This window comes from Dromaius novaehollandiae, chromosome 13 (assembly GCF_036370855.1).
Source record: "Dromaius novaehollandiae isolate bDroNov1 chromosome 13, bDroNov1.hap1, whole genome shotgun sequence".
NCBI classification, from domain to species: Eukaryota; Metazoa; Chordata; class Aves; order Casuariiformes; family Dromaiidae; genus Dromaius; species Dromaius novaehollandiae.
In genome coordinates, this window is record NC_088110.1 from 13,885,938 (window position 1) to 13,906,511 (window position 20,574).

The 20,574-nt window shown below is 39.8% G+C and overlaps 1 protein-coding gene and 1 long non-coding RNA gene across 3 annotated transcripts in view; one reads left to right on the forward strand and one right to left on the reverse strand.

Moving 5' to 3' along the window:
- Positions 1-20,574, forward strand: part of CHST8 (carbohydrate sulfotransferase 8) — a 189,417-nt gene that overhangs the window by 74,057 nt on the left and 94,786 nt on the right. The window lies entirely within an intron of this gene.
- Positions 1-20,574, reverse strand: part of LOC135329783 (uncharacterized) — a 127,604-nt gene that overhangs the window by 11,006 nt on the left and 96,024 nt on the right. The window contains exon 3 of the long non-coding RNA XR_010391461.1: positions 17,222-17,295. This is a non-coding gene — a long non-coding RNA (uncharacterized LOC135329783). The remainder of the gene's footprint in view (positions 1-17,221; positions 17,296-20,574) is intronic.

The following is a 20,574-nucleotide window of genomic DNA, read 5'->3' on the forward strand; positions in this document are numbered from 1 at the left end:
TTTCAATAAGCAGCCAGTCGATAGATAACAGAACAAGGTTTGGTTCTGGGACTTTCGGCACCACTGACCTAAACAAAAATAGGAGCTTCCTTGGCTGGTAGCGAGAGGAGGCTGTTCTCCTCCACTGCAAGCCCTTCCGCAGGGATGCACGCACCACATGAGCAGGTGGGCCACTAAAGAACTGATCCTATTGATAACAGGGCATTTCTTCCCCACTTATATGATTTCTGTGTCTCTTCCTCTCCTTCCTATAGCTCCCATGGTAATAGCCTCTTTTTTAAGTCTCCAATTTCCCCAGTGCATCTGTTCCCTTTCCATCCGACATCCTCACCTGAAAAGCAATCTCACCGTGGGGTATCTCAGCACACCCTGCCATCAACCAGAGCAGCAGGACCAGCAACTGCAAGCTGTCCCAAAAAACCTGCAATCCTGGCTGCTTGCTAATGGCTTATGATGCAGAGCAGCCTCCCATCTTGGCCCTCGACGGCTTGGTAACATGCCGGTTTGGAGCTGAGGTGAAAGAGCAAGTCTGGCCAAAGCCCATCTTTTGCTTGGCACAGTGTGGGCATGCCAAAGGGATCACCCAGAGGACGTTAGGTTTGCTGGCCTGCCCTATTCTAAGATATCAGTGCTTTTTCATAGCATCGAAGATGTATACAAAAGTCTCTGGTACAGAACTGAGTGGGATTTGGGGCTGCAAATTGGAGGAAATTTTCACATCTGTCAAGTTAATCTAAATAAGGTTGGTTAGTCAGAGCGGCTCAGCAGTTTGGAAAGTCAAACTAAGGCCTGAAGATACGAGTGGAGTCTCAGGAAATTGTGATAAATATACTTATCACAGGGCTATGCAATTTACTCAAACATATTATATAAGTGTGTATGAAAGCCACGTGTTTCTGCAATTCGCACGTGCATACACACATTCACCAATCAAACTTTAAAGGTAGAATTAGGAGGCTTTTGTCCCTTAATGCATTAGAGCAGAATGGATTTAATCAACATCTTGATAAATGGCATGCCTGCTTAATTTGCTCAATTGCCAGGGCTTAGATTTTGTTCAATGCATTTCAGTGTCTCTGAACAGCAGCTGAACAGCATACCCATAGTCCATGGAAACGTGACGCCTGGTACTCTCTGCAAGCCTCTACACAGCAGTTAATAGGCATGACTTGGTATTTGCTACCATAAATCTCCTGCTGCATGCTCCTTTGCTAGTTGCAGGATGCTCCCTTGCTTTAGCGAAGCCTCTGAACCACTCTGCCCTTGATACAGTCTTCACATCATTGTCGTGTCTTGAAGCAGGTACCTTTTTGAAGAATCTATGACATAAGTATAATCCTATCTTGTACGTGGTACTTAGATGTTATATTTGAGCTACAACAGAAAGATGTAAAGTCAACTCTTTCCCAGCATTTTACAGTATGTGCTGGAAGCCCAGGATACCCAGGATGAACCCTTCCTCTTTCTACACAAGCATTTCTTTTTCTACCCAAGGGCTAGTTAGAATGGCTTTTCTGCATATAAACCATAAAGGAGCAAGTATTCCAGGACTGTAAAGCTTGTACATCTCCCAGTATCATGCATCAACTTGATCTTTGCTCTCATACTTTGTTACAGTATTACTACAGCCCTTAAATAACACGCAACTGAATTGCTAGGCTATACATGCACCGTTTGCGCAGATTCTCTACTACACACAGAGTAGGATGCAAATTACTTCGTGATTCAGCTTTTCCTAATATTGCATAACATACGCTGAGCTGCAAAATTCTGATCTCTTTCAGACCAGCACAAATAAGTAGATACAAATAGTTGTAACAGAGATCAGAATCTGACCCGAAGAATCCACGTGGTTATCCTTGTTCATTTTCCCTGCATTGAGGATACTGCAAGATCCTCCGAAGCAGCACACCCTGGTAGATAGGGAAATGTGCCTAGGTAAGTACTCATCCCAGCCAGCGTCCTGGTTAGCAGACGGCTACGTGCATAAACAGACTTCTTTGTCAGATTGTCAGAGACTCTCCAACAAGGACTAAAATTGCCCAGAGAGAATTAAGTTTGAAAGATCTGGGAGTGTGGTTGTTAATTTTGTACATTACAGAGAATCAGACAGCATACAGAAAAAGTGAAAGCTGTATTATTCGGAAGTAAAATGAACATGGAGGTGAGACTGGACAGCATATTGTGGCACTGACATTATCTCAAGCATAACAAGCCTCTCTTAAGCTATCCGTATGCTCTGATGTCTTCCAGGGAATCCTTACCCCAGCGCTTAGCACGCATCCAGCCTAGCTTTATAGGGAAAGAATCTTTTACTACTTCTGTTAGTATTAAAGATATGTGAAAGAATGTATTAAATTGAATTAACTTTTTGCAGATAGATTGGTCTTGTGATACATTTTAGGTATGATTTCATTAACCAAAACTGCAGGCACTAATTGTGTAAACAGTACATATAGTGCAAAAAGGTTTCTGACAGAGAAGGCAGCAGTGATTGCATTATACAGAAAATCAGGAGTCTTTATTTTATTGTTAGTCTCCTGATTTGGTTGTGTTATTGTCTTTTACTTTGCCTTTGACATACGCCATGTAAAATGACTTGAAGTAAAAAGTTATAAATGGGCTACTGTCTCCGAATCCCGCTAGAATACATCATGCTCGCAGTCTCTGTCTCCTTCAGAAAGGAGATTTTTCAGGGAAGCTTTCTATCTTCTGCTTGCTCTTTCACTATTCTGTTGTTCCTGCAAAGTGGTTGCAGTTGTTCTTCTTCCGATAGGTAGCTGACTTTTGTCAGGGCACTACATGCAATATATTTTTTGCACAGTAGCTTTAGAGGAAGGTAGCCTCATTATGCGATCATTCTTAGGAACATTAGGAAGCCTGTTAAAATTTGATGTGATCATTTATCACAAGTATAGCTATTACAAATACTGATACAACAGATGTGATTATAGTTTACAACTAAGTGCTACAAGAACGGATGAAATGTTGGCAATTGTTGTTTGTCACACTTGGCTTAGAATTAATTCATATGAAATATTTTAAATGCATCATTTTGTTTTCTCCACTGCTCCCAGATGGATGTTCATCTTCTGATAGCTCACTGTTTAAACATTGTAAATAGTTAATACATCGTAACTAATGTTAAAATGAGTAAAAATTACCCAATAATACCAAATATTACTGCTTCCCTTGTGAAACACAGTTTGATACAAAATATTGGTAGTGTGTTTTTCAGAGTGAAGGGCACATTGTATGAGCTAACTAGCTTTACAAACAAATGTTCCTTTTGCTTTCATATGGGAAAATATTTGTTCTGAAAGATTTATCTTTTGTATTAAAAAAAAAATCCTAACATATGGTCTTATTTTAGGTATGTCAGTCAGGCACACTGTTAGCTAAGAACGTTTGCCTGCCCGAATGTCACCTATACAAACCTTTGTATTCTATGCTTGCATTTTACATAGCTTTTTAGACATATGTATTTGCTAATATCAAAATGCTAAATAAATCAATAACATGTCAGACTTTGTGCCAATAGTAACAGAAGGATGGGTGTTCCAGCATTAACCAAGTCATATGATGGACAGTTAATCATTTCCTATTTAGTGATCAACCTTCTAGATGAGCTCATTTTCACTCTCATATAAATGTGAAAAGGTATGCAGATAGCATCAGAAATACCTCTTCTACATTTTCATTTATAGCTGCTTTTGCACTCAGCTAAGCCAATAGCCTTTTTCATCAGATACTTTTATTTAGCTGCCTATTTTTCCACAGTATTTCATTAATGACCAGAACTAATTTCTAAGGCCGTAATTGTTACCTTTAATTAACTGTAGGAGCAAAACCACGACCACTGTCAAATATAGGCACTATCAACAACATTTAGCTGTTTCGCTCCTTGTCTGTGCCCATAATTCAAGCAATTTTATATCCTACATGTTCTACCTGGTTTCCAAAAATTGAAGCAAGATGCAAAATGCAGCGGTTCTTGAAAGATGTCCTCAAAACTGTGATGAGGAATGAGTCCAAACACTAGGCAGGTGGAAGATCTAAGTTTAAAATCCTATCAAAACATCCCTGTCTTTTAGTTGCTGGGATAAAATGGAACAGATATCTCTCAGTACGGGGTTCTTGCAGAGAGCAGCTGAATTCACTGCAATCTCACTGCTTAATTCAAGAGGAGGAAGAACCAGTAGAACAATTTATCAAATGTATAAAACTGTATTTTTATCCTGCTCCTCTTCATTCACACAGAAACCCATAAGCTATTTAGAGGAAGCACAGATAGGACTGCACTCAAGATCTGCAAGCACTGGAACAAAACTGAGCTGTGTACTCCCCATTTCCACCGTGTCCCTGCTGCCAGTCGCACTCTGTCCCTGCGGCCTGACGTGCCCATTGCTCAGGTCCCTGCTCCGATGGGATTTCCTCACCGTGCCTGGCCCTCCCTTTGCCAGCCTCCAGATGAGCTCACACCGATTGCTGTGTTCACAGACTCCAGAGCTTATAAACTCTGCACAGAAATATAAGCATGGTACATGTTAATAGAAAATGCCTAAATCCATAATGATTTATGAAGCAAATGAAGAGGTGAAGCTAGGCCTCCTCATAGCTTTCAGTGACGATAAACATTTAAATCGATAGTAAGCTTTTATGCCGAGACTTTTTTAACCTTTGTGAATACAGAAGTTAGAACTAGAGTAGGTAAGCTATTTTCACTTTCCACAGAGAAAGGCTCAAAAAAAGCTTTTCTGTTCCACCTAAATTGAAAATTTGAGAAGAGGGAACAGAAGACTACGGCTTGATGGGTATAGCATTCACTTTGGATGCAGAAGACCTAAGATCCTGTCCCTGCACCAAATTAAACACAGCAGTTTCAGTCTGAATCCTGCACAACCCAGAGTCAGCCACATGCTTTCTGACTCAACGGATATTTCATTCTTTCCACAAAAGGGAAACACTTCTAATGGATGAAAGAAACTTATTTAGAAGTCAATAAACTGGTGGTTTAGGCATGGAAACTTGAAGGCCCACATCTAAGGCCCAGCTCTTATCAGGCAAAAGGTCTTTTTTCAACTCAGTATTTAACCGTCAGATGTTCCCTCAAAGCCTAAACATTCTGGCAAAAACCAAAAAGAAAAAACTAACTGGGCAAGAAAGAGATTACAGAACTGTCCGGTTTAGTTAGAACACATTCCAAGAAGGAAAAACATTGTCTTCTTGCAAGACTCACAGCTTATTAGGTGATTTAATTCATATAAAGTTAGATAGTATCATTCGCTTTTTCAGGTCATTCCTAGTAAGTGGACTTGCAGAATTAACATTGAGAAGAAGTCACTAAACAATATTCTGACTTTGACCGTCTTAGTGACAGAGAACTAGTAACAGAGACTGTCTTAGTAACCAGAAATACAAAAGATATTTCTGTAGATGCAAGGAATGAGGAGTGGGCACCCTGCGCTTGATGGTCCCTGGAGCGTCAGTTAGGCCTGAATATTCACATCATTAGAAAAATAGACAGGAACGAACTTGGGAAGTGAGTTTCTGATTGCCTTCTCTCTTATCAAGGTATCATCCTTTAACACCGACATTAAAAGATCTGTATGACTTTTAGCAGCTCCCTAGGACAGTGGGTACTTCCCTAGGAGAACCCACAAGCACTGCACGCAGGTAAAAGCGCACTCATTTCCAAACCTGCCCAGTCTGCAGCCAGTTGTTCATTCATGCACGCAGCTCTAGCAAGTCCTCTTGGCCACTGCCCACGTCTACCACGCCCCAGCAGCTACCCACTCCCCTTCTCCCCCCACTGCCACCAGCTTCTGCGCTACCCGCCACAGGGCTTCGCGGTCTCCCCTGGCAGACTGCAAGCGGCACGAGCAGCAGGGCTGGATACATTTGCCCTCATTCAGCACCCTTCCCTCTGTCTCACGTAATCGCCGAGACAGATGCCTCCTTCCTCTGCCTTTGCCATGGCTAACATTGCATGTTTGCTTTGAAACGCACGGGTTTGGAGGCAGCGCATGCTTCAGTTTTATGGAAACGTTACTAAAAATCTTTTTAACTATAGATGTAATTTTTGAAAAGAAAAAAAAAGAGGTGAGGGGAACCATAACAAAACAAAACCAAACCCCTAGAGGTGTATTTTATTTGCCAAGCAATGTACAGAAAAACCTGATTAATTTAAAGTTACATTCATATGTTTTAAACAATTTTAAATTATTCATTCCTTTTTTTTTTTTTTTAAAGCTCCATTGCTTCAGTAATAAATTTTTAAGATGTGAGGGGACATTTTACATCATACGGTACTCCAGAGACTTTGCTTTGCAACTCAGGTTATGTATTAAGCCAGGAATACGGAATAGGAGTTACGAGCAACACATTTCTGGGTCTGGGCTCACTGGGCACAAACACCGTGTTTGCGGGAAGCGGGTATCAGAGGCGCTGTGCTCTGTTCGGCTGGCGTTCGCTTCAGGAACGAGGGCCAGCTTTGTCAGTGCTACACCACAGCGATGCCCACAGCACTCGCACTATTACAGGCTGCTGTTGCAGTCACTGTTAACGTAGAGTGCAGTAGTTCAGCACAAAGTTTTCTGGTGAAAAATAGAATTCAACTTCTTCATTTATACACCTGAAATCAGTGTATTTTAATGTCAGAGAACAATGGATGTCCTTGAGACATCCTGAGATCTCGAGCAGAGCAGTTACCACAGGGGATCCTCAGCTTTTCTTCCTCCAAAAGCTTTATTCGATCACAGTACTTGAACTGCAAGCCCAGAACTGGAAAGTCTAAAGCTCCTTCTAGTGAACATGCAGCACAGCCTTCACAGCACACCTTGGCCACCCTAGCAAACGTGAGGCTAGAGTGAAAAATCTGGTCACACAGCTAGACTGCATGCATCCTCCTGATGGCCAAAGCCACCACCTGGACAGCGGTGTGCAAGGCTGGGCCTGCCACCCCCACAGACCTTTTGCACATGCTTGATCAACGCTCCTGAGAGCTTCGAGTCTGTTGTGCTGAGGAGTTATCACTCTCCTCATGGCAGGGAGCCAGAATGAAGTCCACCCCTCCTTCGAGCAAAGCTAGAACTTCAGCAAAGGCTCCTTCCGTTTCACTAAAGATCAGGAGAGAGACATTAAAATGCTGGCTCTGCTCTGCTGCTGTGATCCTTCAGTGAGTCGTCCAACCCCGGGCCCAGAGCTTGCTCTCCTCCCTGCCGCGTTGCGGGCTGAGAGGATGTCCCCACTGCTGTTCCTGCTAGGAACTGTTCACGCTGTAGTGATGCTGAAAAGAGCTCCCAGCTAAGAGGCACCTCATATATAAAGATTTCCTACTATTTTTGTGGACAAATCCAGCCACCATTTCATAGCGCAGCATCTCTCGCTATTCTGAAACTACCCAAACCAAATATTATAATAGATTAGTAAGCTACAAATTTGCATAGAATTTTTAATATAATGATGCACCCTCTGCTTCACTTTTAAAGCTGCAAATCCAGTGAAGCTTTACACACATGATATAGAGAAAAGCCTTCCCGGGCAGAGATTTTAGTCAGCAATTTCTTGCAATTTGCTTTCAAAGACTGGGGACAATAAAAAGCAACTAACCTGCCTCTCCCCAAATCCACAGAGTGAAAAGAATGCACAATGAAGCGCTAGCTGAAACGGCACTTGACATGGAGAACGGCTACCAACGCTGAAGCTTTTGAGCTTTTGACAATTAGAGCTCTACCCTGCCGTCCTTATTCAGTGAAGCTGATGGGAGTTTTGCCTGAAATTGGCTCTATGAAGCCAGCAATGTGAGACTGCCATGAATATTTTAAAGTAAAGGAGTTAGAATACTCTAATGATCTTATGTAAATCTAGTCTAAGAATTTCATTTGAAATTTTTTGAATGGGTCATTAAGCAGGGGAGAAAAGGTTGGAAAGCAGCCTGAAAAGGAGAACATTTTCAAAAGCCAAAATACTTCCCACATTCTTCAGAGCCATCCAATTAGCCCAGCTGGGTGAAGCCAGAGAAGAACAAAGTGACAGAGCATCAACTATATGTCTAACTATAGACAGACCCTCCAGTTTGTCAGGAAAGAGACAGCAGAGAGACGCTAATAGGAAAGTAACATGCTTAAATGCTAAATTTTGACCTTCAGAAGCATAAAAAATTACCAAAGGTTATAATATTTTTCTCCTCATCATTAGTGCAAAAAACAAGTTCTTCAGAAATTCAAGAGTAGCAACTGTAAAGAGTGGTGAATGATAACAGTAATGAGAGTATCAGCTCCTCATGGCTTCGCGTTGGGCCACTGTCCCCAGTCCACTTGAAGCGATCACTAACAGAAAGGCTGGGTACACTTGCCCTGGGTACCCACTGGTGTGCTGAGGAAGGATTCCCGTCTGATTAACTCAGCTAATTAGCTCAACTAATTCTGGTTTGTTGTGAAGCAGCACAAGTGTTTCTTTAAGAACTGCTTTTAAAAAAAAGTCAAGTCATTGGCAGCTGAAGGACTTTTCATGCCAGGTTTCCTTAGTCTCTATGTGAATGCATACCATTATTTATAATGTGGGAAGTGCATATTTATGAACACTTTTTGTGAAGAAGTGATTAGGATAAAGCTATATTTGCACAGTAGGCAAACAGTTTTACAGTATATGTCTGGCACAGCTCATTCATTAAATCTCATCAGTTTTCTGTTGACTTTCCTCTTGAAGATTTATTTCAGGAGCTACACTTTGTGTCAGTAGCATCTATGCTGCATTAGCAATTACTTATATATTTGGAATGCTGCAATAAATAAATACTTATTCAGCACATATCGGGGTAAAGGACTTTTCTCAGGATAAGATATTATTTTGCTGTACTCAGAACCATAAAGGCCATCCAGCCCCATTCCTCACGTGCACAGCTGAGTAGGCTTTCTCTTAGGTGTGCGAGTTCCACGCTAAGGATTGATGACACCTGGCATCCAATTTTAATTGTGATTGCCACCATTGTTCAGGAGATGGAAGGCATCGGTAACTGGGATACCCTTAGGACATCCTAGCACCTATGGATACAAGAAAATATTTTTCTGAAAACTTTTTAAAGGAGTTCTCTTCCTATCTGGTCCTCATCACTGCAGCACAATGACAAAGTTCCTCATGACCTCCAAGAGGTTACCTTTACCTCTGTAAGGTAAAAAAAGAGACATTATCCTCATTTGGTAGCTGGGGAACTGAGGTTCAGCAAGGTTAACTGGCCGGACCAAGGCCACAGAACTGCTGTTCAGAGAAGAGACAAACTCAGGTACTTTAAGTCCTAGGACAGTGGCCTAACTATGAGCTTTCTCACCGTTCTCTGTTCTGTCAACACCACAGAACCTTCAAGGATGTTCAGATCAGAAAAAAACAGAAATGACAACCCCCAAGGCTGAGTGGGAGATATTTAAAATTGTAGTATTCTTCCTGCGATAGGAAGTAAGGACCCTAAGGGTCATGAGATGACAGTGTCACCATTCTGCAGCACTGGTAGCTAAGCAAGCTGTACAGTTGCAGCAATCTATCGAATTTCTATTAATGCAAAGATGACTGTCATGAGTAGAAAGATCACAGTTCAGTTAGACATAGACTGCTCTCCCTTCTCTGTCTAGAGCACATTCTCGTTCAAGGGTTCCCATAATTTGGTACCCCAAAGAGCAGCCACACTGCAGGTAGAGCCATAATTTGGCTGGCCAAGCAACAATCACATAACTCTTCTGAAAGAGACTGCAGAGCAACAGCGATGCGCTGACTTAAGAGCCCTCTCTTTGCATTTGTAGGGATCAGCAAACCTTTCAGTGTGACAGTCATCTGAAAGGCTTGGACCATAAGAATGGATTGGCTTTTGCACATGCTGAACACGCAAATTAGTTTCAAAGTGGTAAATGTCATAAAGGCAAAGATGCTATTAAAAAAACAAAATGATTTTCTATGAGGAAAAATTAAAGTTTTTCATGGTTTTACCAAGAGATAATGCTGATGCTAGCAATTCTGGGAAAAGACAAGTTTGAGTTTATGCAACAAGCAAATCTTCACAAATTACACAAGCTGCTTTGTCAGAAAATGACAACCCACTGAAATTATCTGTGCACTATACAGATAAGATCTGTGACCATTCTAGTGATTTAATAAGGCAAGGACAAACCCAAATACAAACAGAAGTTTGGAAAAAAACACAGTAGTTGAGTTTCCTGCAGATAACTAATCCAGATGATCAAAACCAAAATCCTGCAGGTTACATATCATCCCTGATAACATACTTCAAGAATTTACAATGAATGCAAAATATGTGGAAGTTAGCATTTGTGTGTGCTAACGAGGCAATTAATATTCAAAGATGTGTCCATGATAGACAAAAGTATTTAGACTGTTTTCAGTGAGAATTAAGAGATCTGGGCCTTTAAGTAACACTCACAAGGATGAGTAAAAAAGCGATTTCAGTGACATGTGATGAAGAATAACTAAAATGGGCTGGAGGAACTTTACCCTAAACCACCAGATACAAATCAGATTACTCAGGAACATAATTTTCTATGCTTCTGATCAAAGTTCTGCTTTGTTTCTTTTTCCGATAGCAAGCGTCTGCTTTGGCCACTAAATCAACACTCTCAAAAACAAAGCTCACAAAACAAAATAACACTTGCCAGCCATATCTCAAAAGGTAAACGTGCAATGACAGATGGTAACTGAATACAAAATGACTTAAAGATGTCCAATATGTTTTATACACAAATGCTATACTTGAAAATACCACACTGGTTAGTAAATTCAAAAATGTACATAGTTTTGCATACTCTTAAGTGCTACAGGCCTTTCTTTCATTCTTGTTAGGAATCAGGGAATAGAAAATAATTCTCTGTGTTCGATAGGGATCGAAACCATTGCCTATATTTAGACATCAGAATAATCTTCCTTTCACAATCCTTTAAATAGGTCAGAATGTGCATTGGAGATTTATAAACTGCAGCCTCAGGATCATTAGTTGATTGCTTCCTTTCTCCCACCCATATAAAATTACACACACAATGAGTAAGAGCAGAAAAACTGACCTAGGCTCAAAGCATTATTGATCATAATCATAACATTATCCTGACAACTCCTTACATTTATAATTGTACTAAATATGAGTTAACTCCAACCACTATTACAGAAAGAAAATGGACATCATTTTTCTTTGTAAATTCTGTCTTTTCATACTGCAAATATCAGTGCATGTTAAATATTTGAATTTTCACTGCATTAAAGGTTTTAAAGTTCAACAGTAATTAGTGCAATCAGGTACCAAATGATTCAATTCCCAAGAGAGCAGCATTACAGAGAGAACTATGGCAAGATTCCAGGGACTAAATCTATAATATAATTAGTATAAACTCACATTTTTAGCATGATATAACAATTAAATAATTTGTTCTGTGCGCTTTGCAAAGAGCCACGTATAAAATATTTTTTAAAGCAGCTTAATTTGACAAATTTGAGGATACAAATTACCTTAGGAAAAAGCCTACTTAGTTGGGTAGATGTTACTGTAGCACAATTCAGAAAACAAAATTACGTAAAAGTGCTCTCTAATTTCCCTTAATATTTACTCTAATTCTCATTTTCCTCCCACCAATATACTTGTGACCCCAATTACATGATTAGCACTAAGATCAATGAGACAACAAGATACTTCAGACCTTGCATGGTTGGGAACAAAATCTTTCTGGTCATCATTTGATTAAAAAAGTATATTCCAAGATCCCCATTTCTTACCTCTTATCAAAAAAAAAAAAAAAAAAAGGAAAAAAAAATCAAAGACAACATTATAATTAAAGCAATGTCACTTCATTGCATCGATAATAGATGATTATAGCACATGGTCTCAGTAGCCGTGCATTCAGGTTGTACAAGAAGCAGTTTTGTGAGCACCAGGATTAACGAAACCCTGGTTTCCTACAGATGTGTGTGTCATGGTTGACTGAAGTAGTGAGCTCTGACTGAAGCTTTTCCAACAGCTGGGGCATATAAGTCTCTCTGCCTTGCAAATTCTTGAACACTACCCAGCATGAAAGCCCACACTGCCACTTTCCCTTAGCGAGGACGCTTATAGGGTTTCCTACTCAGTTGCCTGTTCCCAGGAAGCTTGTAGGAGTGTGATTCTGGCCGAGACCTCTTCTGTTGCATTTACTCAAAATTGGCCAGTGGGTTCAAAAGTTATCAGAGGCAGGAATGCACATATAGGCACTCAGTGTGACTGCACAAGTCTTTTTTTCCACTTTTTTCTGCTAAAAAATTTTTTAAAGAAAGTACGGAGCATGTTTGTAGTGCCATGAGCAGACAAAGACTGCATAGGTTACTCTGGTTTGGTGAGAATATACGTTGTGCAGCTGCTTGTCGTCAGTGTTAAGACAGGAAAACACCTAACAGCTTCCTTCTCTCCTAATCTCATCTTCATTCAGGCTCCTCTAACCTCGTTAGGGTTGTCCAGCGGGGAATCAAGGCAGCACCTCCGAGTCCTAGTCACTTCAGAGCATCTGCTAGAGTTCAGCCCTTCCCATTCAGATTTACATTTCCAGTAGTTTCAAAGTGGAGATATCATTACTTCAGTTCATGATAAATGATACAGTGATAAAGGTAGTCTTCATCAAGGATTTTATGTTGCTAGGACTCATTTTTCTAATCTTTCTCAGGAGAGGCTTACATCATGGAAAGCTAAATAATCACCTAATCTAAATGAAATTGCAATGTGGAGACACTCAGGATACTGCTTAGCTGTTTTCCCCAGCTAAGAAACTTCACAGGGTGTGCACAGTGCAAGGCTGATTAGTACTTAAAATGAACTAACCTGAACATATTAGGTCTGCCAAGAGCTGCATTTTTTTTTATAAGCAAGTTTCACTAAACATTCATGAAATATGGTATCTAAACTGCAATTTGATTGATAATTTAATGCCTTCTAATACCTTCCCCCCCCCCCCGAAAAAGCTTCACCACTTCTAATGAAGTATGCTATGCTTTTAATCAAATGCCAGTTTCGAACACCTCAGCTCAGTCTTTGGGTGGAAAGCATTTGACAATTCAGGGCATGTCAAACTGAGTAGAGCTGTAACAGTCTAGTGCAGGAAGAGAGCTCCCAAATATGTTCTCATGCTTCAAGGTTATCTCTTAGATTGCAGATTAGATGTTCATTTGCCTTGGCTTATAACAGCGAGCACTGTCCTAGGCTTTGAAAAGGACTTTTGTTCCCTCAAAGTGCAGACTGTGCTGTACTTGAGGCTGAAATCGTAAACCCAACTAGATAGCTTGGGGGGCAAAGCTATGAACTAGCCAGTGTTTCCTCCTCGCATTCAGCCACTTTCCTCACCACTGCAACTCTTCAGCTGATTCTCACAGTAAAATCCTTTGTCCTTTTTCCAGAGAAGGTTTATGTAAATCTTAATTACCGCGTCACAGTTTCAATATTTACTGACATGCTGTAAATCCATTGTGTACAAAGCAGACTAGGATCCAATAATACAGATGCATTGCTTAATTATATGTTTATTAGAGTGGTAAAACTAATAATCCCCAGTAAAATCTTTGCAAATTATCCAATCACAATAATCACTCTCCTTTCAGCACAGAATAAAAGCACAGCAAACAGATACTGCTGTATCACAAAGCTGTATCAGATGCAGAGTTACACAGTCCACAAACTGAATTCATCCTGCCAGCCTCACACAACTATATATTTAAAAAGATGCATTACAAAAGGAACTGAGTAATTCAAGTTTTGGTGCCTAAATCAATTACTTCATTTTAATGGGTCTTACTCACAGGGAATGGATTCTAGAAGCACATTTTTAACACAGCTTTGATTCAAAGCCAGCAACAGTTATGGGAGTCTTTCCTTCATATCAACTGTCTGGATGAGGCTAATCATGACTAAAATCTTCTATGAGCCCCACTGTTGCAATTCATCATCTCACATGTACAGAATACCTCCTCCCTGGACAGACAGAACAACATAAGGGCATTTTGCTTTTTGCAGGGTGCATGTCCTCTTGGCTACAGCGTCCCATAGCGCATGGCAAAATGCAAACCAGTCATGTAAATAGAAAATGCATATCCACTGCTTATCACAGGCTTTTCCTACAAATTATATCTAATGTGGAGGGGAACACTTAATACGACGTGCGTGCATTTCTCCATGTGGACACTCAGCATCAGTGTCTCTTTATCTGCTCGTGAGTTAAGAAGCTGTTCTTTAGCTTGTGGGATGTGGCTGTTGCTAAGACAACTGCGGTGCAGCCACTTACGATGTCCGTGATCATGCACCACAAGTTGTAATTTACCCACAGGTTCCTCATTTATTAGAGCAGAGAAACAGCGGGACAGTTGCTGCACTGTGTCCCACATGACGGAGCGTGGTATGCGTGGCTGTCACTACCTGCTCAGGGTCTAAAGTGATGCTGCACTTGAAAGAAACCCAAATACTGCAGTAAATGCCTTGTTCAAGCCAAGCATAACCTCTGAGTCTTGGAAGGGAAAGGAAGGAAAATCCTACCACCTTCTGATTAATTAAAATTGAATACAGCTTTTCACATTACAGACTTTTGAAGGACTTTTATGAAATTTTGGTGCATGCCAGTAATGAGATATAAATGTAAGAGACCTTCAGAGCCTAGGGAACCAAGCACAAAAGAGCACAGCCCGGGGCTTTACGTTTGGGCACTCAGTCGCATGGCAAGCAACAGGGTGGCAATCAGGATCCTCCTACAGAGCAAACGGTATCTCATGCAGTGCGTTCCACCACACATGAGGACGAGCTAGCATCGCGGCTCGCTTGTGCTTTGAACAGTCTACGCATTTCTATTCGCTTTCTGAGAATGCCTTCAGGATCACAGCCACTAACGGCACCTTGCCCAAACCACATCACTCCCTCAATAAATCCTTACCTCGTACTAGATTTCTGCAACTAGAAGATTTAATTTGCCCAGTGTTATGATCCCTCTCCAAGCAGAAGTAACCAGTAAGACACCGTTACAGAACGTCCGTGAGGTCAGAAATGGGCGAGACGTACGCGATGTGCATGGATGGGGCTGAGCGCCCACCCGCCTCCGCGGAGGGATGCAGGAAGGAATTCCGGGCCCGAGGCCGGAGGCAGCGGCAAGGCATGAGGGCCGCCGGGCAGCAGGGAGCCAAGGGCCTGGGAACCCACAAAAGGGATCGTCCGTCTGAGGAGCTATTATGGCAGCACTATCTGCCATCTGAATTCAGTAAAGCACCTTGATATATCTGAATTTCAGTTAAACTTCACAGCACTTGCAGCGCACAGTGGTGTCACACTGTCACTGCACTGACACTGACGCATGCAGAAAAAGCTGCTACTTGTCTTGTTTTGTATTTCCAGTCTTAACAGACATGCACCTTGTGTTCAGCAGTGTGTCAGTACTGCGCAGTCACGTCTGCATTACTACTGATAATAAGCATCAGGGAGGAAAGATGCGAAAGGCAACTATAGAAAATAACTATGAAATGCATGTCAAAATATTTCATTTTCTTGCAATCCAGTACTTCTTTATCTTTACTCTTCCTTCAAGTCCCACACATAGTCAAAGATATTTCTAAGTATAGTTCTTACTCAGATTTTTATGTGGAAAGCAACTAAACTAGTCATGTTATTTAGAGACATTTCACATGCTATGGTACACTGGTCTTTAAGATTCTTCATCCATTTCCTTGTTTTGTCATGAATTTATTCTTTGCATAACTATTGTAGTTTACTGCAATAAAACTCATTCTCCTTAAGGCACATTCTCTAATGAACAAATTATAAAAAATGTTATTTTGTTCTGAATGCATTATGAACACTATAGTATCAATTTTAAAGAAATGTAACTAGTTTCTTAATGCCTTCTCATTTCAGTTATTTCTAGCCACAACTAAACTGGAAAATACTTTAAAATCATTCTTATTAAAGCATTTTGAGAGGTTTCTGGCAATGCTCAGATATGCCATCAGTGTAACTTTTTAAGTAACACACCTAAAAATAGAATTATGCTTCTAGAGATCATACAGAAAACATGCCATTAGGGAAATATGCTTATCATAAAGGAGAATTCCTACAGCAGAATAGGAATTATGCTTAGCTTCACAAAGCCATTTAAGAATCCCAGTGTAGAGGTTGGAAAGTTATGTACCCTGATCCTTACTTAAGTTGTTTAAAAACTGAACTGATTTTCCAAACTGGTGCATTCAAACATGAGCAGTCAAGTCCATGGATGCTGCTAGAAGTCCAGCACTTTGGGAAAATTCCTCTGTTGAAGGGCCAAGATTTCAGATTCTTCCTTCAAGTATTAGTTTCCGTATTTGGAGTCACAGTATAATCCTGTATATTTGACCTCAAGTAACTGGCCCCAGCTTTCCTGCAGTGATTCACATCTCCTGGGCTGCAACATACACTTCGATCAATCTTTTCACTCCCTGATTTTGGCTTCATAACTGAGTTCCCAAACTCCACTGAACTCTGTGGGACTGCTGAGCATGAAAGAAGCGCAAGAGCAGCAGGTGAGGTACATGTCTGTCCTCCTGAAACTCATCCTCCTGCGAATCCTTCCTGCATTACTTCCCTTTTCCCAAGAAACGAGAAACACCCAGTAGCTTAAACAGATATACATTAGAGCAATGCATTAATTAGGATGGAACGGATGCTAATTTGACTCCATTTCTTTCAAACATACTTCAGTTACAATCTGTTCTTAAAATGAAATGAATATGTAAATATGGAGAGTATTTGGTATTGTCCTCTATTTCCTTTTCAAGCAAGTGTATTATACAGTCATCTATTTATCCACCCTTAGATTTGCCCATTGTAACTGAGCATCTTCTACAGAAAAGGCGACAGCAAAATCTCTACTGGTCTCCATAGGTTATCTGGCTCTTTTTTTCACAGGATGGCAGAACCTAGTTTGAGGGGGAGGCAAACTTTATTCTTAAGTAGAAGAGAGTAGGTGTTTGACACTGTTCAAACTGTTCTGGTTTATCCAGCTGGAAATATCTATTTTAGTAATGCCTGTTAGTGAGTGAAGACCCATGTACAGTCCTAGGATTTCTATTCCTTACATTCCCCAAACAGCTTATAAGACGATACACCGTGATGTCCAAGTAAACCAAACATTGTCCAGAAAACTTCCAAAGAGCCTTTACGACAGAATTTGTAACTGTTCAAGAGCATGGTCAAGCTCACCTTGAAGTACAATGGCAGACTGAAGACTATATCAAGCGCAAGTAGTAGATCCTTCATTTTCCTCCCAGCAGTACCTATAAATAAGTGACAAAGTGAGCTCAAGGTCTGTCATGATTCCAAATAAATAAATAGTTTGTAATCAGTACAAAGGAAACAGTGAATGTCTTATGTGACCCCTAACTGTAGGAGCTGTTCTCAGAAAGAATGACTGCTTCTTCTTCTACCTGGCTGGACAGCTGATGGTGATGAATTTTGTCATCAATGGTATTAATGATAGTCTATTTCTGTAAAAAGACAACAGCTGAGTCCTGTCTGCACCTCTCTTTTGAGACTTCAGTATAGATTGCTGTCTCTTTCCTGAATGAAGAGGGAAAAAATGCCCCTAAATTCCTTTAGATCTGTGTATTCAGCTTCTCTACACTTTACCCTTTTTATTTATTTTTATCTTTGTTACATTTTAAGCACAGCATGTCATTTATATTTATCAGCAACTTCCCTTCCCTTCTAAGGTATTATATTTAAAAACCTGTTCGAGAGTATGATATGTAATTCAGTTTGACAGAACATGATGCATTAAGATATTCCATTCAATCCTTACAAGCACCTTGTCTGTTGGAAGAAAAAGTAATGGAGCATTATGCTTTTGCCTCCTGACTTCCTACCTTTCTCTACTCAGTCAGAAAGGAGTAAGTTAATTCCAATTCAGAAAAGCAAGGTCCACTAATTTTATTCCTTTTTTTTTTAATTGACGCATTCTTTGGCTTTAAAGCAGTTTAAAGAGCAAATGTCTCTGACTTTGTTTCAGGAATCAAGTCCTCGTTCCTCTTTGGAAAGGCAAACCCCTGTCAATTTTATACGTATGAAAGGGGTCATGAAAATTCATATCCTCTTGGACCCCTATAGGGTGATATTTCTCTCTGTTGGAGCAACTGTGAAAGTACTCTATACAAAAGTAAAAGGATATTATAAACATCAGTAAAGGCTGTACCAGAAAAGTAAAAGGATATTATAAACATCAGTAAAGGCTGTACCAGAGGTGGTTAGAAATAAAATAGGATGAAGTGAAGAAGACTCAGCCCTGAAAAGTGCAAGATTTATTTTTACAATAAAATAGATGAGAATTGAGTATATACAAATTTATATTTGAAGGGGCACATTTATAAATAATAAGTCAATAATATGGAGGGGTGGGAGATAATAGTGAACAACTTAGGAGACCACAGATAACAGAGATGGAAAGATCTGCTGGGCTGCATTTTTTGATTGATGGAAACACTGCCATTTTTCTTCAGCAGAAAAAAAGCAGATTTCATAAGGAGAATTGAGGTTTTTAAACTCATGCCTAAAACAACAAGGGATTTCCACTTCCCTGGAGAGCAAAGTTGATGGTATCAACAGTATTAGTATTATTAAGTGATTTTGCGAGCCTCTGTTCTCTCGCATTCGTGCATTGTTTCCCACAGCCCACTTCCGACATGCTTCCTTCTGCTCTCACAGCACCTTAATACAGAGCCTCTCTGACAGAGCAGATCCTTGACAACAGTGAGAGGAGAAATAAAAGAGAATTACAAGAATTTAGAGAAAAGAGAAGCTTGCCTTACATATTACCCAAGAAAAAAAGGGTTTTATTGGATTTTGTAATACCCTTTTTTGGACAAAATAATGTTCAGTTATGATATTGATATGGCACAGCAACAAGCAAAAGCAGGTCTAAGGAAAAGCATGGAGACGAGTTGTTAAACAAGAGTTCAGGAGAATAACAGTAAGCAAAGAGAAATTACTTCCTAAGAAAAAAGGTCAGATTTCCAAAGGCAAGTGAGTTGACAAATCCTTAACATAAGTCAGTGACATTTAGGCATATAACTGTTTCACTGTCCTTTGAAAATCCCAACCTGATTTCCTAATGGAGAGGATTCTTTAAATGTAGACGTTATGGTAAATTTATTACTCATGCCATTTAAAAAACAGACAACACTTTTTCTTCCGCTGGTAACACTGCTGCACCTTGGTGGAAAAAAGGGAAGAATAAATGACTAATAAATGAATAAATGACTTTTTCCATCTAAGTGGCTATGGTAAAACTCTATCACTAATAAAATCCAGCTTGTCAGAGAGCTTCCTATGGATCTGAAATGTTTCGCATAAAAAGGGAGACCAGCTAAAATCAAATCCCTGCACACAGTTAAAAAGGGCAATCATAATTTAGTAAATTATTCCACTAATAGGGGTAATATAACCAAAATGGCCCAAATAAATTTTCAATAACCGTCACCAATGAACTTTTAAAAGGAACTCACTTTTAAAATGTCTTAATTAAAAAACAAATACAAACTATTCCTACAGAGCTATTGTAGGGTTCTTTCGGCCTGACCTGCCTTCAGTAGTGAGGAAATACAATGGAGTTAATTTTTATGAAAGTTCTTGTTCTCTAATATTATTAAATTGGACTAGCTTTCGAGGGGTTCACAAGCAACTTATTAAAATGGAATTAAATGATTGATGTACTGAATTATAAGTGTAAAAATGTAGAACAGAAGCACATAGTACATAATAAAAGGAGCCAGAAATTTTCAATGCAGAGTATGTACCCTGTATTATTCATACCTATATGAGCGAGTTATACAAGAAGGAATATTGATTCACATTAATAAATGAAATGGAAGCAAAACCACAAGAATTGAAGAAATCTATTTTATATATTTATAAGAAGGAAATATTCATTAGAGACTGATGCTTGAGGAATTTAAGTCAAAACTTATAACATTTTAAAAAAAGATTATTTCTTCCATTCCACAAACCACAAAGTATTATATATATTTCAGAATGAAAGGCAACATATTAAATAGCTATCTTTAATTTAGCATTTTTAATACCTATTTTTGGTAGTATGGCAACTTGCTAACACATAGGAATGAAAGAAGAAATGAAAAAGAAAGATTTATTGTATGACATCCTGACATAAAAACAAATCCAAATGGATTAAATGTTCTCAGTGTAGACTGAACAGTAAGGATTAAGACATATAAAGAACAGCGATCACATGAGATGAGATCCATTTCTGAAATTAAACCAACTTAATTCAGTTTCACTCTATGCAACATGTTACTGATGAAAGAGTTCAACAGAAGGACACTTCAGCAAAGAATAGTTATCCTAGCAACTGGCTAAGCATTTCTTGTAGGCGAGCATCGTTCTTCATCACACCCCAAAGGAAACCCCAGAAGCAGAGCTGCAAGTTTGCTTATTTCAGATGCAACAAACTTCTGTTTTGCTGCCAGTCGGTGAGGGGTCTTGGTATTATTCAAATTCTCTCCTCTCCTGCTCCAAAAAGTAGTTGATGCCAAGAGCATTAC